General features: G+C 44.8%; 1 protein-coding gene across 1 annotated transcript in view; it reads left to right on the top strand.

Moving 5' to 3' along the window:
* Positions 1–1051: 1051 nt before the first annotated feature.
* Positions 1052–24147, top strand: part of NECAB1 (N-terminal EF-hand calcium binding protein 1) — a 70647-nt gene continuing 47551 nt past the window's right edge. The window contains exons 1-3 of the mRNA XM_054193631.1: positions 1052–1157; positions 8883–8907; positions 21500–21608. The gene's annotated coding sequence lies outside the window, so the exon portion shown is untranslated. The remainder of the gene's footprint in view (positions 1158–8882; positions 8908–21499; positions 21609–24147) is intronic.

The following is a 24147-nucleotide window of genomic DNA, read 5'->3' as shown; positions in this document are numbered from 1 at the left end:
TATTCTCCTTAGCCTAAGATTGAACATGGTAAGAGCTGGGGAGCAAACAGAGTGCTTGTCACTGAGTGCTCTGGCAATATGAAGTCGCTAGAGATTTTTTTTGGCATAAGATGGCTCCATATCTGCTTTTCCTGCAAGAATTCCGTCCCCAAAAAAAAATCCTCTGAAAGCAAAACAGAGTATCAGCTACACTTGCTTGTAACGGTACGATCACAAATGTCAGTCAAAAAGACATCGAAGAGCCCTTGGCTTTCCTTCAGCTGGGAAGTACCAGGAGATGTGCCACCAGGCCGTGAGCATTGCCCGCGGGGGGAGAGAGGGTTGCCCGCAGACTCTGTAAGCGTGGCTGTAAGTGATGAAATCACCGAGCTGGAATAAGGCAGGTAGCCATTTCTGAGAGCAGAATTTCAATGACTGCCGGGGGTTTTCAAACTGAAAAGCAAAGACAAGAGCTGGCATCATCACATCGGTTACTACTTCATGGGAGATATGAACCTTAGGAGCAGCGGCAGTGGCAGCCTGGGAATGGTAGAGGGAAAATTCTTCATTTCACAAAACCATTGGAATAATACAATTTTTCTAAAAAAAAAAAAAAAACTCAAATTTTCTCAAATCCAGCTATAGAAGTTAATGTGAGATACCCTTCTCAAATCTATAATCTTGTTATTGGATTACTGTAATTAAATCTCTCTTGCATATGAAGGATGATGGCCTGCACCTAGAAAAATATCTGAGCACCTGAAGCAGAGCTTAGGCACAGGAGTTTTGCCATGACTCCATGTCATAGGTCTCAGACACCCTCCCAGATTTCTGTGCTGTCTGTTACATGTATATAAGTGCTTACTTTTGGCCCAGCTCTGAGGCAAAAAGCCTTTGGCATTTTCTTAGTGACAGTCCTCAAACGCTTCCTAATTCAAAACATATTACTCATAGGTTGGCATTGGTGGGAGGGTACACAGGCATGGAAGCAGAAACAGTAAGTATTTACATACCCCAGCAAGTCTCAAGCACTTGAATAAATTAACCAGACTCCTAACATTACTCTGTAGTCATCAGCTTCTTCAGAGCCAATATAGACCAGGACCCTTAAGACTGGACTTAACCCTGTGGTGGAGCCTCACTCTTTTCTTCAGCTGTGTGGAAAACTGCCCTCCCAGGTTTGACAAAAAATTAGCGACTAAAGCTTTGCAACACAAATAACCTTATGATCATCCTTCTGAAGGGGAAAGGAGCTGGGGTGTATAGACCCAGCCCAGGACGATTGCTCACATCTGAGTCTGACGGGTACTGTGAACTGGACCTCTTTGGGTTTGGATTAAATATGAAATTATTTTTAGCCGCGGACTAACAACAGCAGCTTTCTTGTACCTTTTTTTCTGTGAATGTTGCAAATACAAAGAATGAAGCTGCATCATTTTTACTGCGCTGTTGCATTGTTACGCTTCCGACTCTCTGTTTTGTCATTTGCCTTTGTTTCTTGTCTTAGATCTCATAAGTAAATATCCGACTTAACCATCCAGCCACACCGCAGGCTTTTGCTCAACATGAACTGTAGTCTCTGCTGGATGCCCCATTACAGGCATTTTTATTACACTGCTTGCTTCCAAAATGCTCCTGTGGAGCTGGTCATAAACGGAATGTGCATAGGAGAGGAGTCTACATGGTATTAGTTATCACCACACATCTTACACATTTCACGTGTCCCTAAAAAGTTCTCCTAGAATCTACCAAATTGTCTGGATCTACGTGAAAGAGTGTGTTAAAAAAAAGTGTGTTACCTCTTGCCGGGAACAACCAATATTCCGTGTACAGTGACGTGCATATAGTTTACTTAGGCACTTCTAACGCACCGCTGTGCGTCTTGTTCACATCCAGACCTGTTCTGTCTTTACTATGTTTATCTTTATAATGATAATTATCCATCCCAGGAGTATTATGTGTCCCTTACGGACAGAAAGGGGGCTGGTAAAGAGAGGCTGAGGTTCATAGCTGCTGGTCTAAAGCCTGCCTTAGATGCCAGGAGAACGTAGGCTTGGTGTTTCCCACCATCTGGGAAGAGCCTGTCAAAGGCACCAAACTATTAAGAAAAATTAGGCTTGGGAGCCTACATGAAAACTGGATTGAATGAGTAGGTCTTCAGTGATTTTTTTGCCAAATATTTATAGGAAAAGCATGCAAATAAACAAAAAGAATGGGATCATGTTCTAGTGTAAGCTGTGTTGCAAAAATGATTTTGCCCTTTTATCTGGGAAAAACAACCAAATGAAATCCATGGGGCGGACATGCTGGGAAGCAGCTCTGAGGAGAAGGACCTGGGGGTCCTGGTAGACAGCAAATTATCCATGAGCCAGCAGTGTGCCCTTGTCGCCAAGAAGGCCAATGGCATCCTGGGCTGCATAGGGAAGACTGTGGCCAGTAGGTCGAGGGAGGTCATTTTTCCCCTCTACTCTGCACTGGTGAGGCCACAACTGGAGTACTGTGTCCAGTTCTGGGCTCCCCAGTTCAACAGGGACAGGGAACTACTGGAGCGAGTCCAGCGAAGGGCAACCAAGATGATTGTGGGACTGGAGCACCTCCCTTATGAGGAAAGGCTGAAAGAGCTGGGACTCTTTAGCCTGGAGAAGAGAAGGTTGAGGGGGGACCTGATTAATGTTTACAAGTACCTAAAGGGTGGGTTTAAGGAGGACGGAGCCAGGCTCTTTTCAATGGTTCCCAGCGACAGGACAAGGGGCAATGGGCACAAGCTAGAACATAGGAAGTTCCGTTCAAATACACGGAAAAACTTCTTTACAGTGAGGGTGACAGAGCACTGGAACAGGCTGCCCAGGCAGGTGGTGGAGTCCCCTTCTCTGGAGATTTTCAAGACCCGCCTGGATGCAGCCCTGAGGGATGTGCTTTAGGCAACCCTGCTCTAGCAGGGGAGTTGGACTAGATGATCTCTAGAGGTCCCTTCCAACTCTGAAGATTCCGTGATTCCGTGATTCCGTGAAAGCTGGCAGCAAGAGCTACCTTACACTTGGTGTGCAGTGGGCTGTGCAACAAGAGCCATTGATGCCGAGGCAGACAGACACCAAAGCTTCCTTTTTACTGAGGAAATGCAAGCTGCCTAACTGTCTAATCAAGTTTCTAAATCACTCCATGATGGTTAGCTATGTGTGTTGCCTCTAAATGACAGGAAAAACACTCTATAATGCTTATGTTAAAATATAACCTTCCCAGCAGAAGAACAGCTTTCGCGCTCGGGCGTCCCACAGGTCTGGAGCGAGAAGTACTATTTGCCCTTGGTTAAGGCAATGGATCTGCTTTACGATCCTTTTTTCACCGTACGAGTTGATTGGTACCTATGTAAAGACTCAAGTTAGCATAATACAATGTCTCCCTTCTGTTCTCAAAACGGTTTTGAGAGTGGTTTGTCTTTGTCACGGTTTGACCACCAGGTCTGGTGCTCTGTTGGTTAGCCCAACCCCAAACCAGCCTCTGGTTTGAGTACTCAAGTGTTGTCCCCTGTATTCGCTCCCGTGTGACTTTTCTTGATTGTAAGCTGTAAAAAAAGATAAATTTCAGAGTTGGTATGCGTGTGGCCATGGCTTGTTATGTGAGCAGGAACAGCGGGTGCTAGAGGCCACCTTTTCCATCACCTTGTGTCTTGCTCCCGCCCAGAAACACCAGCACTCCCAGGTCCCCACAGGCCACTTTGAGGGGTAAATTATATTCAAGGACCTTATTTTCAAGCCCGAGCGCTTTTGCAGAGTGCAGCCCCCAGGCAAAGCCTCCCTCCCCGGTGCCGCCCCCCGGCCCCGCCGCCGCTGCGGGCGGTGTCGGCGGCTGCGGCGGGCGGATGGCGGCGGAGCTGGGAGCGGGGCTGCGCATCTTCCGCGATGTGAGTACGCGGCGTCCGTGGCATCAACCCTTCCCTCCAGCACAGGCAGCAATTGCAAGGGGCTGGGTGGGGGGGGAGGCGTCTTTCCCCCCCACCACCCCGTTTTCCCCCCCCCCTTTTTTTTTCCTTCTTTCGCCCCCCCCCCCTCCCCCCCCCCTCCCCGCCGCTTTTTTTTCTTCTTCTGTTTGTTTTTTTTTTTTCTTTTTTTTTGTTCTTATTTTCTGGAGCCGTGATTTCCTCCCTGGGGTGGAAGGGGGTGAAGGCCAGCAAGGCTGTGAGTCCTTCCCTTTCCCTTTCCCTTTCCCTTTCCCTTTCCCTTTCCCTTTCCCTTTCCCTTTCCCTTTCCCTTTCCCTTTCGTTTTTCTTAACTGTTTTTACCATTTAAAATGTTAATGAGGGGAACGAGTTTGCATCGATGGCGTGCATATGTGAGGAGAGCAGGTTAGCAGTTGGGGGTGGTTAGGAGAGGCGCTGGGTAAAAATGCTGTCACTTTTCAAAATGCATTGCTTGGATTTATATTATTTTAATTTTTTTTCCGGGCTTTTCACTGAAGAGTTTCTCGCCCTGACAAAGTTTTTTTCCCAAACTGTGCAGGCTCCCTCCCATCCCGTTAGACCCTGATGGATTTAGGAGGGATATTAGGAAGAAATTCTTTACTGTGAGGGGGATGAGACACTGGAACAGGTTGCCCAGGGAAGCTGTGGATGCCCCATCCCTGGAAGTGTTCAAGGCCAGGCTGGATGGGGCTTTGAGCAGCCTGGTCTAGTGGGAGGTGTCCCTGCCCATGGCAGGAGGGTTGGAACTAGATGGTCTTTAAGGTCCCTTCCAACCCAAACCATTCTGTGATTCTATGATTCTATGATTTGAGGTGCCCAGGGCTGATGTACAGAGCAACCCTCAGCCTTTTGGGGTGAGCCCAGCGAGGTGCCCTCCTGTGCACCTGGCCATCTGTCCCTCAGGAGTGCTGTGCTAGACCATCACCAAGGGCTCAGCATCTCACAAGATGCAGCTGTAAAGTTTTTTGTCTAAACTTGCCTGGCACAGGGTGTTTCTTTGGTCCAAGGCAAGTCCTGATAGAAGGCAAACTCCCAACCAAAGATCTCCAAAGTATCCCCTGTTCTTAATGAGACCTACAAATCTTCAGACCAGCTCTACTATCAACTCTGATCTACTTCAAACCAACTGCTGTTCCGGTTAGTCACCAGAAATTACATATTCTGTATTAAAGGACCCTTTATCTTGATGTTTTCTCTAATGTTCCCACATTAACTTCCCGAGCCTTTTCCCCAAATTATTTCAAGCAGCCCCCATCTGCTCATCTCCTGATTTCTCTAACCTCCATGAGAAATCATTTAAATTAGACTCTTTGTTCATTTTTATTATTTCCATTGAAGTGTGTAATGAAAACGCAGCTTTTTTGTCTTATAAATAACACTTGTAAGAGAAACAGGAGAATTACAGGCATACATCACCAAGACAGAAGAGAAAGCTAAGTTGCCAGGAAAGAGTTAAAAAACATTAAATGCAGCCAACTCCCCGGTTTAACTCAGCACACTGGGTTAGAAAACTGCACGTGGTCAGAATATCTGGTAAAATTAAAACTTTCGATTTCACACAAAGTAAAAAAAAATAATTAGAATGAAAATTATTTGTTTAATTTTCAGCAATTTCTTAAACCAGCGTCAGGTTCATATTTATGGAAAAGCAGATGCCTTTCACAAAACTGGTGAAGAGGAGAGAGGAGGGCTGCTGTCGTACTTCTGCTCTTACATCTAGAGAAAAACCCGAAATTCAAACCTTGTCTCTGCCTGCTTCAAAGCAGGGTCTGGACCCTGGGGGCCCTTCCTCCTGTGAGAGTGCACCCATATCACAGATATCTGGGGGTGTGCAGCTCTGTGATTACCCCTCAGCGAAGTACCTCCACCTAATATAAACACCTAACTGTAAATTAGACCAGGCAACAAAAGACTGCCTGTAAGGCTGCCCAGAAAGGGCAGGCACTGAGGTCCTGGTCCCACTGGGGAATCGGCAGAGACCTGATGAGAGCTAGACCTGATTTCTGATGCGACCTCCTCCCTGCTCTTGTCTCAAAGTCCCTATCAAGCATCCAAAGGATTTTAATATTTCCTTAAGTTTTGGGGTTAAAAAAAAATTTAGAATTAATTAATCCAAATTTTAAATAATAGTGAATAAATCGATAAATGCATAATGCTTAACTAATTAAAATTAATTTAAAAATAAAAAAGAAAAATTACTTATGCAGAAACTTTTGCCGCCCTTGACCCATATTTATGGGGCGCTCAGTCCCAGTCCCAGGCCCATACATCCGTAAGCCAAGCCTGAGCAGCCAGCGCTCTTGCTTGCATAGAAGTCTTGCCCAAGGTGTGGGCTGCGTCACCTGGTGTGGCTGTGACACCCGTGTGGCTCTGCCTCATCTGGTGTGGCTGTGACATCATCCGTGTGGCTCTGCGTCACCTGGTGTGGCTGTGACACCGTCCATGTGGCTCTGCGTCACCTGGTGTGGCTGTGACACCATCCGTGTGGTTCTGCGTCATCTGGTGTGGCTGTGACACCATCCGTGTGGCTCCGCGTCACCTGGTGTGGCTGTGTCACCCCCGTGGCTCTTCACAGGCCCTTGCTGTTCATGGCACAAGTCACCGGTCATCTGTTAATATTGCTTGGGTCCATGCTGGGCGTATTTATCACCTCGCTGGAGCACACCTTGCTCTGTCCCATCAGAGATGCTTGCGTGTCTGCCCACAGCGTGCAGCTCAGCCCAAGCATCTGCGAGGCGTGTAACGCTATTCCCTTCAGCATCCCTCTGCTCGGGGGCACCCCCTGCTCCCTTTTATCAGGTGCAACCGGGCAGAAGGAAGCCATTCGATCTCAGAGCATCGTGTTTCGCCGCCCTCCCCAACTTTCACAAATCTCTCCACTTCCAGCTGAAAATCTGCAAAACCTTTCAGCACGCTGGCTTTGCCATCTGCTAACATATAGTTACTAACCCCAGAGCAGCACCAAGTCCTACAGGCAGCATGGAGGTGGGTCCCTTGACAAGCAGGTCCTTCAGGTGACACAAAAAGGCAACAAGGCTGCTTGCCACTGAGAAAGGAGAAAGGTCAACAACAGTTTCCAAAAAAATCAAGCCAAACCCTCCAGGAATCTGGAACTGTATTTTGCCTGTTAAGGATTATACAAAGAATTTTTATTTTATTCTAATAATGCTTTTAATGATCTTTCCTTTGCTCTGCCATTTAGTCATTAGTTCTTATTAGGAGAAAATTTCCAGTTTAAGAGTGAAAATTTAAAACCCCTAAATGTTCCAATCCTCATACCAAAAATTGAGTTGCAATGTATGATTTATTTGTATATATAGGGAGGGGAGATGTCATCTTACTAAGTTTATTTCATACTTTACATGCTGTGAACTTGGTCCAATGCAAAGTTCAGCTTAGGGACCATCAGTGAAGTCTTGGATGTGGGTCACAGTTCTGTTAATTGCCCACAAACCCCATCCTACAGAATACCGTCACCAAGATGCTCTGACAGAGCTTGGCACGTCCATCCTTGTGTTTCTCATTTGGTTTCACCTCTAGGAGCAGAGCGGTTATGGCATGTGCTGGACAAGCTGCTTAAATGCTACTAGCTGTTTATCAAACCAGAGAATGTTTCTGTTGCTGTCAGCTCTCAAAAATATATGTGCCCATTTTGAAACTCTTTTCTTTACTGATATTCATAGCAGCAATAGAAACTATATTCGGAATATTTGCTTTCTTCGCCTGCCTAAACTGGGTATACTGTTGCCTGGACGACTCCCCATTACAGTTTAGGCTGAAGTGGCGATGGGGACTACCTCTGGAAACTCAGCAGGGTGACAACAGATGGCAATCGCACATGTCTGAAATGCCAAATGGTGACCCATGCCACAGCAAAACCACCTCATCTGGAGAGCAGGGAGCAAAGAAACTGGAGGAGAGCCCCTCTGTTGCCTCCAGTCCACCTATCCCTGATCCCTTCTTCAAAGCGCGGACTAATGTGGTGGTACCTGCGGTGGGGCTCCAGCAGGGACAGGCGGGCACACTGGCGTGTCACCAGCAGTGAGGCAGGGCTACCGCACCTACGTGCAGCCCCAGGTGGCTTCGTGCTGTGTGTCTCCGCCAGTGGCAGAGCTGGGCTTGGGAGGCTCTGCCACCTCTCCCCGCAGGATGCACCACCCCCCAGGACCCTCTTCTTTGCACGAGGAGCTACAGACTCTCACCTACGTATTTAAATAGCTTCTCCAGCCGGTGCCATTTGCAGAGGGGAGAAAAGGCATCCCTGCACACCGCGCGGGTAAGCTGGGGTCACACACAGGCTGCATGGCAGAGGCGTTGCCGCGAAGGATCGACAGCAAGGACCCCCGCGCTGCCTTTGGCTTCCCAGCTTATAAACCTCTCTGATTTCCCTCTCCCCTTCCTTCTGTATCTGCTTTCTACTCGCCATCAGAGCAATCCTCAAATTTGCTCCCACACACCTGATCTCACCTCCCACACGTGTTCCCTTCACGCCAGCCGTCCCCTCTCCTGACTTATCCCTTTGCTTCCTCCACCCACACAAACCCCGAGCCTTTCTCACCATCTCGGCTGCTGAGCGCGTCCTCCCAGCTGTCATCCTTGCTCTGCTTCTTTAAACCACTTCTCTCAACCCCGAATCCAGTACCATGGTAGCCATATGGTACCAGGTTTTGTGCCTGAACATCATCCTTATAAGCCATGCACAAACTAGAAAACAAAGCTGTTTCTTACTAGGGTCTTGGTTTTCAGTGAGCACAGCACAGGAGGAGTTAAAGAAAGCAATACTCTGAGGGAAGGATGGAGACACACTAAGGGCTTTTCAATTTTATGCAGCCTTATGAAAATAAGATGTGGAGCTCAAACTGTAAATGCCCACTACATACAGCATTGTGTGCTATTAATCTGTACCAAAAAAGTGATTCTGTTCTCTCTCTCTCTTTTTGTCTAGATACTAAGAAGAGCAGACAAGAATGGTAAGAGCGGTCATGTGTCTTCCCCCCTCCCTTCGGGAAAAAACAATCCATCATTGATTCAGCATTTTAAGTCGTGCTTTAAATATCCTAACAGAAAAATCAGCCATCCCTCATGTCATTTTATGTTTTCTACAGGTTCAATGCAATGTATTTTGTTGTGCACTGATCCTCCCTACAGCTTCTTTAAGGGCAGATCTTGTGCTCTCGCAATGTGGCATGTGTGCTTGATTTGCACTTTGGGGGCATGTGGGAGTTTTCTTAGTGACATTGTGTTTACAAGAAGGTTTGAAATACTTGTTAGTAGGCCCATCTTATTACTTTCTAAAAACACCATGGGCTATATCCAGCAATTAGGCTTGTTTCCTACATTTGGCAATTATGTATTTGTTCAGCATGTCAGTAGGCAGAATAAAGCCTGGAATTCAACTCACATAACACAAAAGTAATGAGTTTTTTATTATGTTCTTAATCTCAAGTTTTTCCCTTGTGCTACTGACTGATTTTCCTTCCACATACATTTTTTTCCCTTCCTTGAATTCAGTAAGCTGGAGCATAGTACTGCAAGGCTTCACAGGTGCTCCCAGTCTGGCCTCAGCAGGGGAAGGGCCTTGCTGTAAGGACTGGATTTTTTTGCTGGTATACATAGTCACGGTCTTGAACCTGGCTTTAACTCCTTTTCCCATCTCAGAATTGCTGCACAATTTTGGGCAAGTTAAGTTGTCGGGTTTGTGCCACATACCCCAGCAGAGAAATGAAGCCACTGCCACGGCCCTGTGTCACACAGAGTGTGAGACTCAGTATGTTTGAGGCTATAAAGAGCTTCTGTAGCTCCGAAGTTATCATAATAGTATTTATACTTAACTCACATAACCGGAGTTAGATCTCACAGGACGAGAAGGAAATACACGCTTGCAATTATTTAGCACTGTCATACCCAAGTATGGGAAGAAGGGAGATGCGACTTCTTGCAGAAGCACGGGCCGGACTTCGGTCTTTTCCTGAAGGCACTGAACAGTGTCAAACCCACAGCTCAGACAGGTTTAACCCTGATAAGCAATTCCCAGTCAATCCTCAGAAAACAGGTATTATGCGCGTTCAATAACATGTACTCACAGGTATCTGAAGGCAAATGGATACCATTGAGACAATCAGAGAGAATAATTTTCAAGGAAGAACTGTTGGACAGTAAGGGGCCACCATCCAGTTTGATGGTATAGCTGAGCCTGTTGAATAACCGCTTACTGTTGCTAAGAGGGCAGTCCCATCCACAGCACACCTCCTCCACCTGCATATTCCTGACCCACCTCCTGTGTGGCAGCTGGCACTTCCCACGAAACCATGGCAGGCTCCTTCAGAGAGCTCTGGAGCTACGAAATCCATCACTATGAGAGTTTTTTGGTAGTTTTTTTTGTTATCTCCCTCAGTCAGCTTCCCAGTGGCTTGCAAGGGCAGTGGTGGTACAAGTTGAATCCCAAGGCGAGCGTTGGGATGGGGAGGAGAAGGACCTGTCCCTTCAGCAGTGCTTTTCCAGCTTAACTACATGCCAACCACAGCCAAACTCTGCTGGTGTCCCCCGCAGACTTTCTCCTGGTGTTTGGAATAGATGTTTATCTGTCTACCCTGAAGACTCAGAGCGCGTGGTGCAGAGCAGTGCTCGTCATCCCCCTGGACTCAAAAAGAGTCCTGTCCTGGACTTTGAACTCATGCTCCGTCCCAGCTCTCATGGATCCACAGCACTTTGGTGGGTCAGGAAGACTTCCAGCCCTCATTGGGGTTACCCCACAGCTTATTATTTATACATTGCTATTAAAATAGGGGAAACAGCTCACACGATCAGTGACAAACTTGCTTGTTCCAGAACAATACGAAACCACATCATCCCCAGAGACTTTGGTCACTGGCATCCATACCTGTGTATGGATGCTTTACAACATTACTGGGAGAAAAGTGGCTAAGTTCAGTCACTTTAGTTCTGTTTATTTAAGTCCATTAACTTGAAATGATTTCAGCTCTTACGTGCTTAATTGTATTTGCTCAACCACCAATTGCCCGTGGGACTTCCAGTTTGCACTGCACTGCAGGGGCTGGTCCCACATTAATAGGGAGGAGATTTGTTTTCAGGCTGGGAAGTTAAGTACCTTCCCAGAAAGGTTAGTGGATATGCGAACACTTAACTAAAATGTTTACACTGCTGGCAACACAGATTATTAGCTTTTGTTAATGACTAGGATCAGTGTCACCTTTCTGTGCTACAGAAACCCACGTATTGGTTTAAAGTAACAAATACTATGTTGCTGTCTATGACATGGCCATGTTAAGGTCTCCCATACACTTTTAGTAGGACTGTCTGAGATCTGCCATATTCATTCTCTCTGTGGGATTAAAATACCACCAAAAAATTTATCATCAAAAACCTTACTAGGTACTTGCTTAACAGCAAGAAAAAAATACATCCAAAAAAGTGGATCAGGCTGATAAACAGGAGTATTATAGGAGATAACGTTCTTACTATGAATTTAGGGACTGTGAGACTTCAGTTAGCCTTCCGCAACAAGGAAAGACAACTATTCTTGCAAAGACAATACAAAATAAGAGACGAAAAGAGCCAAGAAATCCTGCTGAACTGCTGTTACTCAAAAACGCTACAATGATTTGTGACAGCTGGGTTTAATTGAGAAATTTTTTCATCGAACAGTCATTCCCCTGTTTGAAAGAAGGCATATAAATGTTGTTTCTTCTGGGGTGGCGGCTTCTTTCTTTGCCAGCCCAGATACATATATCATTCTGTTACCCTCCTGTTTCTGGAAATAGCAGCTGTGCACAGCTTCCACAAGAGGATCAGCTTCATAAGCTTTATCTATAGTTGTTATTTCATGGCTGAGCACCTCTGCTCTGTATGGAGCAGATCCACACTCCTCCCATAATGGAAAAGGTCATGTGATTTTCTTAGAGGGAGAACAAGGTATAGGGAAGGAATATCACATTTCTAAGAAATAAGGTTCATAATATTGACAAAAGCAACAGAAAGCCCTGAGAGGGGAAAAAAAAAAGCAATTTCATAAAGGTGAGGTGTTGCACATTGACCTTTTTGGAAAAGAGAAGTTTCAGGTTTGCATGTCAAAATGAAATTTTGTTCAGGTTTACTTTACAAAACTCCATGTATTCAAAGGAAAGCATCTGAGTTTCACACAGAACTAATTTGGAAAAATTCCAGATAAAAGGAAAGTTCTTCATTTATTTCATTCCTTTTGCTATTTCAAACAAAATCAAAGTCATTAAATTCTTCTCAAAAAGTAAAATCTTGTCCCTGGCCTGCAAGAGAGGGAGTAAAGTACGGGAAACTGGAACTGCCAAATGCAGTCTTTCCTAATGAAGAAAATTTTTTACCTCCCTAACCTCACAGGCAACAGTCATTGCCCCACGCACATGTGACTGCAGCACCTCTACGTGCTTGTCTGCATGAGGTGTTTCTCGTATCTTCTGATATGCTAAGAGGGACACGGTACACCCCATTAGCCTTGAAGTGATTTGCAGTCAAGTGAAATTATATCCGGTGTAGTTAAAGGTCACCCAGGGGCCTCTCCTGACCACGCAGCTTTGATGTGTGCCCTATTAGTTTAGCCTCATGCTATAATTCCCTCCTGTTAGCGGGTGAATAGAAATTCAAATATAGATGATGTTGCAGAAATCTGATCACAAACAGTCTGACTGTCAAAATGGAGGAAAAAAAAAAGGTAATAATCTACTGAGAATGCAACTCAATCTTGCAAGCGTAACAGTCTTCCTTCAGCCGAGGGAAAGTGCTTCAACACTGACGGTTCAACACTGAGCAGAGTCAAGGAGTACCACCAAATAACTGGAGAGCAGTGCCCTGCCTTTGCCTGCATCAAGGTGGGGCTCATTTCTCTTCCCATCCTCCTGGGGAAGAAGAGGGCTGCTCTTCCCATTTATCAGAGTCTTTCTGCTTTATCATCTCCAGCTTTTTCTTCAGGGGAGCCTTGCTGCTGCTGCAGATCTATTCTCTTATGATGGTGGAAACAAATCACTGTGAGCCCAGTGGCTTGGCGGCGGGCTTGCCTGGCTGTGGGCTGCTGTGTGTCAGCACAACAGCCGCCCTTTAAGGCATGAGCCTCCTACTCCTGCTCCTGGCGTTTAAAACTCCCCTTAGCACTTTTCAGTGTGAAAACAGCCAGCCAGTCAAACCTGGAGGCAGGAGGGAGTGACCCCCCAGCTGTGTCCTCCAGAAGGAGGACCTCTCAGCTGTCTCTCTCCTCCGCAAGTTTAGAACTGGTGTTTGATTGCGGCCTTGTTCCAAACCTACAGCTCCTGCCCCCAGGCTCTCAGAGCAGCTCCAAGCTGGAGCCCTAAAAAGGGCAGCTCTAGTATGACAGGTTGAGAGAATAATATACAGGCTGAGAGAGTTGGAGTTGCTCAGCCTGGAGAAAAGAAGGCTCCAAGGAGATCTTATAGCACCTTCCAGTACCTAAAGGGGGCCTACAGGAAGGGTGGGGAGGGACCCTTTATCAGGGAGTATCGTGATAGGACACGGGGTAACAGCTTCAAACTGAAAGAGGGTAGATTTAGATTGGATACCAGGAAGAAATTCTTTCCTGTGAGGGGGATGAGACACTGGAACAGGTTGCCCAGGGAAGCTGTGGATGCCCCATCCCTGGAAGTGTTCAAGGCCAGGCTGGCTGGGGCTTTGAGCAGCCTGGTCTAGTGGGAGGTGTCCCTGCCCATGGCAGGGGGGTTGGAACTGGATGATCTTTAAGGTCCCTTCCAACCGGAACCATTCTATGATTCTGTGTTTAGAAAAGGTTATTTGTATATAGATGCTGTCATTGGTTTGCAAATACAAGTCATCTATTATGAAAAAGCACTGAGTATTAGCTTTATCTCAAACATCCTTGAAGCTCCTAAGGGGAAGATATTTGAAAACATCATAGGTAATGTCTGCTATAGAAGCAGAGACTCTCCAAAAAAACCCCCAAATTTAACTACAAGGAACACAGTAAACAGTATGCTGCAGGCAGTCAAGAATGACTGCCACCAAACAAGGGAAAATTAAAAACTGACTGAAAAAAAGAAGACTAGAGCTCCAGAGGTGGCCAAACCTGGATGTCAAATACCCAGTGCAGACCAGCAAGAAAATGTTATTAATGCCAGAACCAGCGCATTTATGTCTGATTTCATTTTTTCCCTGACATTTCCAACAAGCATTCACTGAAAGGTTTTTTTTTCCCCTCCTAAAAATATATCTTTTATAATGTCATTGAACTAGAATCTGCAAAATGAAAAATACAGTCAGATAAGATTAATCTTCTCATTCTGTCATATGTCTTCATTCAGCAGCCCCTGATGTCCATGATACAGAGCAGGGACATCACACTTTTAAATGTAGAATTCTAAAACTGTGAAATAGCACGATAATACATCCAGTAGCAAAACTGATTGTTGATTGCAATGATCTGGGGATTTCAGCCCAGCTCTAAAAGCATGCGAACATTAGCCCAACAAAAAAATCTGTGGGTCATAAATAAAGGATTCTTTAAAATAAGGCAAGTGCAGCAGTAGCATCCTAGTCCTTCCACTGCTGTCAGTGACTAAAGGGACGGATTCACAGAGCATACACAGTTGAGTCACCTGACAAGATTTCCACAGAATAACCAAAAAACCACCAAGCCGCACCTGTACGATGATCAAGGGGAAATCTCGCAACGCTTACTCTAGAATCAGTTTTGCAGAAATCAAAATAGGTGTTTTCATATTCATTATTTATTGACAGTGCCATTGCAGGACAAACACTGACTTTGCAGGTGAGTTTTCTACCTGCTGCATCTGCTCCTGTGTCTCCAGGGTGAGCTCTGGCAGGATGATAGCTGTCTCAACTACAGCAAGCCTCAGACTATGACTTCTCAGGGGCTCTAGCTTGTAGCCCAGAGACCTAATTTGTGCCATCCAAGAGGACTGAGTGAATATGCTTGCGAGAGGCGGGGGAAGCACCTCAGGAAGGGGATCTCTTGAATCACCCTAAAGCGGACTGTCAGAGTTGGCCTGGAGGCTCTCTGAAGATTGCCTCTTAGGGGATTAAACTTATTTCCAGGGAAAATTTTAGAGTTACACCAAAGCAAGATGTGCCAAGTTCCTGATTTCAGCATTTTTTCATAGGCCAGTACCTCCTAATCTGGGACCACAACATCCTGACATCTCACGAGGTCTTCAGCTAGCCCATAGATTGTCCCTAGCAACACTGCTTGGTGGCATGGGCTCTCCCCTCCATACACATGGACTGGCCAGATGTGTCACAGCATGACAGGGTGACCCATCTCTTCTGTGCCCTTCCTTGAGAAAAACAGCTATGTGCAGGAATCCCTCGGGGAAGCTCTGTGTGCCATGATACCCATAAGGGACAGGTTTGAGCAGGCCATAGTGGTGACGTTGAGGGGTTTTTTTACATCATTTACTGGATGACTTTACAGAATGTATATTCTGAATGGGAGCCAGAGCACCGAAGTTCTCTGAACTGCAGCATCACTGGTTTGTTGTCCCAAATGATTGAATCAGTACTGGTAAAATAGATTAATAAGGCAAAACCCTTGTAGCACAGGCTTGAGGGACCCTCACCATGCTGCTGTTTGCTTCCTGACCATCTGGATCCATTGCAGATACCCTCTGTCTGGGATGGGATTCCCCATCCCACCTCCCTGGGTCCTTCAGGTGCTTCAGGGTGAACTCTGTGCTCCAGACTCCAAATGTTATTATTTCTATAAAGATAAAATGCCTGCTTTTAAACCTAACCCCACTCCCTGTTAGCCTGCTCCCTTTGGGACTGCTTCGTTACATGTGCTAAGCTTTTCCAGCGTAACAGCTGGAATAATGGCTTTAAAATCATTATTTCTGGTTATATCAACACTCGGTACAGATCAGTCAGTGAAAGCTTAGTGTACTTGCCCAGAACCTGTAAAGCTTCAGCCTATGTCTCTGCTTCTTCCTATGCAACTCCTTATGCCTGGGACCTGGTACATATTACCAGCATACTCTTTGGCACACTGAAATTTATTATTTTGGCAGCTCTTCCTTGGCCTGATTCCAGCCTCTGTGCTATATGCCAATAAAACAGGTCTTTTTCAACTTTTTGCATCTGGTTCAGTCCATCTGTGTCTGTTGTCGTGTGTCCCCTCCCACTACCTCATTTTCTCTGTGTACAGGGCAATATCTTTTAGCACTCAAGTGCTCTGATCCAGATCTTTTACAGCAGGTATGGACTATCAGTTCCTTCCAAAAAGGCAAGTCACGCAGCAGGTCCCCAGGAGCAGGTGATCTGGGAGGAGGACCCAAGTTTGCGCTGCCTTCCCACTGTGTTTGCTTGAGCCATGCAGGGCACTGTGGCCTGAGTGAGGCACTTTAAGGCTTTAAGTTCTTCAAAGGCAGCCAGATTTCAAAAAGACATAAAGGGCTGTCACAACTCCCACGAGGCATTTAGGAAGTCGGCTCCCATTGAGAACTGTGAGGGCCTGGATGGGGCTATGGTTTTGGCCCTTGCCTTTCCCATGACTGCTTCATTTTGAGCACTGTCGTTTCCTAGTCGCTGTTGCACCTTCCTGGGGGGTAAATACTTTCTGCCACAGCGGATTTTTCTTTTTATTGGTTTCACTTGTTGTTATCTCTTCTCCTTTTGCTAATTTTTGCCCTACAAGGGCACAGCTCATAGAGCCCCAGACCCTAAATCACCCGACTGCCCTGGCAGTGTGCACATTGCCAGCCTGGAGGCAGGCTGGGCACCGTCTGGTTGAGCTGGGACAGTGCCATGGGCTCTGCTTTCCATATTCCATTCCACCAAGGTGAACCCCAGGATGAGCTTTAGCCCAGTGGGGTTTTTCCCTCCAATTGCCATAAGTTTTCCATGTGGGTCTTCCAACTGCCATAGGCCCTAGGGCTGCCATTCAGCCATACCAGCTCCCTCTGGTGTGGCTCCTGCTATGTCCTCCGTGGAGCCCACAGGCATGTTTAACTGCTAGGAAAGGCTCACAGTCCTAACAAGAAGCCTGAAATAGGTGGGAGCAGAAGCTGTTTTGTTGCCCTCCAGCATTTGCTGGCATCTGCGAGACATCCTGCTCCTCTACATCACTGTAGCGTCCTTCACTGGCTGCAGACTCACATTTGCCATTGTCTTTGGGCACATAGACTCCAAATATGTACGTGCTCTTGTCCATTATTTGCTTGATATCTTTTCACTCACTGAAGTCATCTTTCAACTCAAAAAGAGAGCATGTGTGTGGCTTTCCTTTGTCGGATATGCTGTTGTCTATTGAAGTCATAAGCTATTCAAAATGTGTCCTGGAGATAGTGTTTCTGGAGTGGACCACTTGATATCACTTGAGCCCATTTTACACATAAAACCATCTATTCAATAGAGAGGTGAATTTTACTGAAATAAATGTAAGAATGCAATTATAACCCAAAGGAAGGCTCCTCTAAAACACCATGTAAATACATTTCTAAACCTGCAAGTGCTACACGGGGAGATTCAGTTTATTGTTTATATTTTTGTCTGCCAGTCAGGAGTGTTTTGGCGCCAAGGAGGATGGGCAACTGTGCCTGGTTTTGAAGAAACCCTGCTTTTGAAAGACATCAGAGAAGACACACAGAAGCAAGCAAGGCTTGCCAAACAGCTTCTTTGAGATAACGTTGCCAAGGCAAACACTGATGAAGATTGATTTGTCTGAGGGATGCATGGCTTCAGAGAAGTTTGTCTGTCACAAATCATCCATCCCCTGTCACTTTGCCAGTGACAAGGACTGAAGCATCTATAATAAAGGTTTCTGCTCAGCTGCTCTGAAGCACTTAAACCAGACAGTATTTATCCGGGCGCTCCAAGGGCAGCGAGGTGTGCCCCAGGGAGGCAGCGCTGGGGATACGTAATGCAGCCTTTAAAATTAAAACCATTCTTAACACTTGGAAAATAATCCTGGCTAGGCAAATGTGTCTTCAATTAAACAGCACAAGGAGCGCTTGTTAGGGGTTGGGTCTGAGCTTCATCTGAGCACTGAGGAAGTGCAGGGGTGGCCTGGGCCACTGGCCGCTGAGTCTCTGCCTGCACTAGCAAAGCAGTTATATTCATATGAAATCAGAGAAATACACTGGAGAATCAGAGCTTTTTTCAGTAAACGTAACTCTATGAACTCTGTAAGTAACCAAATAGGTTCAAATCTCCTTGGCTTTTGCCAGCAACAAGCTCAGGGATGTGTCAGTCAGTGTCAATAACATTCACAATGTTTTTGCGAATAAATAGCAATGAAGCAAAAGGCAATGCTTGCTCTTGGATGGTAAAATTTAAAGAAAACAGCTGAAGTGCCCAATCTGGCTGTTGACAGATCATTGATTTTCTGGATTGATGTAAAGCCAATGATCTTGAAGAACAGAGCTAAACAGACAGATGTTTCAGGTTTTTGTCATTCCCAGACTTTTCTGTAAGTAAACTCTTAATATGTTTATATCAGAAAAGTTGCCAAAAATCACAAGTTTCTTAAATATGTGTATAACTTGCATGCAAATCACCCTTCCCAGCAAAGTTTAAAGCTGTAGAGGCAGTTCGATTAAACAATTGCATCTGTACGAGCCAAAGGAAGCAAGGCTGTGAAAAGAAGCTCATTTCAACGCACTCAATAGTTGATATTCCTTCTCTGTAGCCATTGCCAAATGGCAGATGTTTTTAGATTCTCAATTAGGTAATTATGGCAGTGCTGTCAAAGAAAATTGCCTACCTTCAACACAGTATTGTGCCATCTTGGTTTTTAGCTCTTGTAGATCCTGACATTTTATTTTGATCATAATGATGATTATCTCCAGCTACAATCTGTCTTTTCATATTAAACATTTCAAAATGTTTCTGCTGAAGCAGACATTCGATTTGTCCAATTTTGAAACCTCTTGAAGATTACATATTTGAAGCCATATATTCAAGTCAAAGAAATTATTAAATAAGAGCAAGTAAAAGACTGAGGAAACTCCTCAGCTCTACTCTTCAAATCTCTGTGTTGTAGTACAGCAGGTAGTTACATGATTCAGATACTGCCTTTATAACAGTTTCTTTGCCACTGTAAAATTAAGCCACAATATGTTTTTGATTTTTCTGGTGCTTAGGGCATCATAGTCTTATCTTCTATGGTTGTTTAGTGCCCTGAGAGTCATTCAGTATGTCACTGAAGGAAGAGAAAGAATGATGTGAGCTTAAATTTAGTGCTAACCAAAAGAGAGTTATGAAGTGTTGGGCTCTGAAAATGTTCTCTGTGCTTCATGCAAAGGCTCAATCAGTTTAGATAAATTATTATGTAACTACTGTTTAAATATTCCAGCTTCTAAGTAAAAGCAAATGGTGTTTTATTTTCTTTGGCTTCTGTTTGGTGATTACCAATCTTGCATTTAAAGCTTACTCAGATACACTAGTCAATGAGGAACAAATTCCCATAACTGTTTTAATGAAATTACGGATTTGCCTTATCCTGACCCATGCACCTCTTCTGAAGTCATGCCTGTACAGCAAAGAAAAGAGGACACCTTTTCTTCAGGACAGAAGCAAATATCAGCTGTTGTTCAAGGATCCACGATGAAATCCCCATTTACAAACTTATTTTTTTCATTTTTTTTACATCCTGCTGGGAAGCATTGGTTGGTTTCTCGCATCACCTTCCCTTCTGTACAATATCATTCAAAGTCCCATCCAGGCTCTAGTTCATTTCAGAAGACATAATTATCTTACATTTCTTCTTTTAATTGATTCCTTCTTCTCAGCCTTGAATCACATACACAGGAACAAATTAGTTGTGCTGACTGTCGTATGTTGTTTAAATAGTCATTGTGATATGATTAGAGGCCAGAGTCAAGAGAGTCTAATGCTGCTCACATCTCAAGGTCCAACCTTCAAAAACAGACAACAGCCTAAGTCTGACATTTCTGTCAGTGCAGCTACGGCCACCCTGTGGGTGGGACAGGCTGTCTAAGTCATGGTACATATTATCCATTTCTGATGTTACCTCTCAAAAAAAAAAAAAAAGAAAAAGAAAAAGAAAAAAGAAAAAAGTATGGGAAGCCTGCAGTACAGCATCTCCTCCGGGATTTTCGGACATGCATAGGTGAGGTGAGAAACAAGTATGATCCCTTCTTCAATGAAATGCTGTAGTATTTATTGGAATGCCCTTTAGAAAGCATTGATGGTTGTGCAGAGTTTGATCTAACAAAAGGAGGGTAAAGCTTCAGTCTTAAGTGGCGACATCCTGAAAATACCGGATGAATTAATCTCTGCTTAACACATCTCAGCCAAGGATTTTGGCTAAATTAAGGAACAGATGAAACAGACTCCACTAAATAATGTAGTAGAGATTGTAAGAAGGACTTACTCCTCTTGAATTAATTTATAACCCTTTACTGTTCTTCTAAATGTTATCACATGGTATTACCCCTCCCTCTGAGTCCCATTAGTCTTGTAGGCACTTCCTAACTATATGAACATGTCATCGGTGATGATCAGGACCCATGTGGTGATGACTGGTTTTGTCCCAAATAAATGAGAACAACAGATACTCAGAAGATAAAGTCAACTTCTTCATAGTTGGGCTTCACTGTATATTACATGGCCAATCCAAACTCCATGTGAAAATCCATTTGAGGATTTTGTATGACCTCTGATATATGTCCAAAACCAGTTTTCTCATTCCTAAATTTTGGTGTGATCTCCAGACAAATTACATGCTGACAAACAGAAATTTATTTTCTATGCTAACCAAGAAAATGAGCCGAAATTCTTTCCAGCAGAAAAGGACGGGCAGCTGGCTTCCTATTGCATGAAAGTCAAACTTTCTTTTATTTATTTTGTTAATTCCACCACAAGCATAAAGCTTTTTGAGAAAGATGTATTTTATGAAGAAAGAGAGAATCAAAATGCTGCAAATCGGTGCAGTGTATTGATTAGTGTCCTTAGCTAGAGAGGAGAGCCAGGGTCAGATCCCCACTGCTATTGAATTGTGCACTTGAGTCTCAGTCTCCCACGTGGGAAAGGAAAGAAAGAGGAGGAAAAGGAAAGGGAAATAAACAAATAGCTCTAGATAGCTGAAGATGTTTTCATTGAACTAATATGTTCCTTCCACAAATATTTGCTTTTGCATTTCCCTGGATTTTCTCTGTCCCCCTCTATCTTAGGATGTCCCTGATTTTCTGTGCAGAGGTGAGGACGTTGGCAGGGAGCAAGCAGGGGAAGCACGGGGCAAAACAGGGAGAAGCTGCAGTGAATGGGATCAGGGCAAAGACAGGGCTATATTGATGTGTTTGTCAATAGAGACTCACCAAAACCAACTATCTTTGCTTGAAAGATGAGAAGGAGGAAGAATAACAGAGTTACCAGGCAAACGGAGAACTCCAATGCAACAACTGATGCATTTAACATCATGTTCTTTATGCGTCTTGGTATAATATGTAAAGTTTCTACACTAAATCTGAAGAGCTAGGGTTTTTTAATAACTTCCTCTTCTACTGCATGAAGTAAACAAGCAAAACCATAAATTAAACTGAGGCACTTTCTATTTCTTCACTGTTTCAGATGATGGAAAACTGTCCTTTGATGAATTCAAAGCTTACTTTGCTGACGGAGTTCTGAGTGGAGAAGAACTGCGTGAACTTTTCCACACAATCGATACACAAAATACTGAGTAAGTGTCCTCTTCTTATAGAGTGCTACTCTCTGTACCTGAAAATGGAAAAAAAAAAAGACATCAGACTGATTTTAGAAAACAAGTTTAAGAAGAAAGCTGCTTCAGGGAAGCTAGGCTGTGTCAAATGGCTCTAAACTGCATGAGAGAAGTGTTTCTAGACCTTGTAGAAATACCTGCATGTTCCAATAACTGTGATTTGGGTACTGAGAACACAGGGTGGAAACTGGATGCCTTTTATGTTCCCCAACGATGATAGTGAAGAAAAGGGTTTGTGGCTTCCTTGAGGCTTAAATATGAGTTCCTCAATTCTTGACTCTACTACCTGAGATGAATACTTGGAGCAGATGTTGAGAGGGAAAAAATAAATGAAATAATCAGAGTAAAGAGCAGAAAAAGCCATCCTATCTGGAGCTGGCATGGTTATTGTGTTGGTGTTGTCACTTAGGCTGTTTAGACATCCCCATTACCATTTGGCGTAACAAGGCTGCAGGTTGAGAGTGTGAAGAACCTTACTTATTGCTTTCAACAGAGACAAACTTGTGCCATTGCATGCTCTCTTAGGCTAACTTTTCCTATCATCTACAGTGATTAAGGTGAATTGAAAACTGGAACAATGGCCAGGCCCAGAGGGTGGTGATTAGTGGCATGAAGTCTAGTTGGAGGCCAGTAAATAGTGTTGTACCCCAGGGGTCAATACTGGGCCCAGTCCTGCTTAACACCTTAATTGATGATCTGCATGATGGGGCACAGTGTACTGATGACATAAAACTGGGAGGCGTGTCTGATATGCCCGAAGGTCATGCTGCCATCCAGAGTGACCTGGGGAAGTGAGCTGATAGGAACTTCATGAATTTCAACAAAAAGTGCAAAGTCCTGCACCTGGGAAAGAACAAATATATGCACCAACACATGCTGGGGGCCACCCAGCTGGAAAGCATCTTGGCAGAAAAGGACATGGGGGTCCTGGTGGACACCAAGTTGAACATGAGCCAACAGTGTGCTCTTGCTGCAAAGAGGGCAAATGGTATTCTGGGTTGCATTAGACAAAGTATTGCTAGGAGGTCAGGGGTCACCTCTACTTAGCACTAGTGAGGCCACATCTGGAGTAGTGTCCAGTTCTGGGCTCCTCAGTACAAGAGAGACATAGACGTACTACTGGAGAAAGTCCAACAATGGGCCACGAAGATGATTAAGCGCCTGGACCATTTCTCCTATGAGGAAAGGCTGAGAGAACTGGGACTGTTTAGCCTGAAGAAGAGAAGGCTGAGGGGAGACCTCATGAATGTACATAAATACCTCAAGGGAGGGTGCAAAGAGGACAAAGCTAGGCTCTTTTCAGTGGTGCCCAGTGACAGGACCAGAGACAATGGGCACAAAATAAAACACAGGAGGTTACCTCTGAGCATCAGGAAACACATTTTTCTGTGAGAGTGACTGAGCATTGGCACAGGTAACCCGGAGAGACTGTGGAGTTTCCATACTTGGAGATATTGAAAGGACACCTGGACATGGTCATGGGCAACTGGTGCTAGGTGGCCCTGCTTGAGGAGGGAGGGTTAGATCACATGACCTTCAGAGGTCCCTTCCAACCTCAGCCATCCTGTGATTCTATGACTGAAGACGAGAATGGATTTCCTTTTTATATGCTTTCTGGCCATCAGCAGTTATTCACTGCAGGTCTCCCATTTATTGTGAATTAGGAATGTGTTACTAAGCTAGTGTGTTTTTTTTAAATTGGACTTTTCCTGGGGTAGAGAAAGTCCTGAGGAGAGACCATTTATTGCTTTTGCAAAAAGGTTGTGAAGACACCGTGTAGCAATCACAGCGTGTGTTGTGATTCTGTTTACAAGGAGTGAGTATAAAGTAAGTCAGTATTGCTTTTCTCAGCTGCATACAGTGTAGCAATGAGTACTAAAATGCTATCACAGCCTGGCTCCCAGGTAGAAGTAGTGTAACAGGGTCTTATCTCAACCAATGCCAAACTTTGTTGTGACTCTGTGTTTTTTTACTTCCCACAGGGAAAAAAAACCAACATGCTGTTATCTTGTACTTCATAAACATCCAAACACTAAGTCACAGTAAGATATTAGTAGCCTTGTTCCTCAGACACATGAATCTGGCCATCACCGCAATACTTTAGAACTTGCCCATTACCCCAGGTACCTCCAGACAGGCCTTTCCCCTTGGCCAGCTCTTCCTGACAGTGACTCTCCTATGGCTTGTTCTCCTTTGGATGTCTGTGTCACAGCATTGTACCCCTCCTCCTTCCCCTCCTCCTCGGCTTTTACTTCCTCTGCAAACACCCAGTTCTCGTGACAGTTGTGTATCATCAGCCACAAAAGCAGACCCTAGCCCAGGCCCATCACCCTGCAGGCCTGTCAATGACCAGGCATGATGCTGGCCATTGACGTGACAACTACCCTTGTAGCAGAAGGCCTGGAAGCCCAGCTGAGGGCTTTTTTGGGAACCATCTCAAAGCTCATTCTTCAGAAGAAGCCTCACAGAAGGCCTTGTGTGCTTGGAAGCTTGTCCATTT

Source organism: Rissa tridactyla, chromosome 2 (assembly GCF_028500815.1).
Source record: "Rissa tridactyla isolate bRisTri1 chromosome 2, bRisTri1.patW.cur.20221130, whole genome shotgun sequence".
Taxonomy (NCBI): domain Eukaryota; kingdom Metazoa; phylum Chordata; class Aves; order Charadriiformes; family Laridae; genus Rissa; species Rissa tridactyla.
The sequence above is the reverse complement of the archived record's forward strand: the minus strand, read 5'-3'. Positions and strand labels throughout refer to the sequence as shown.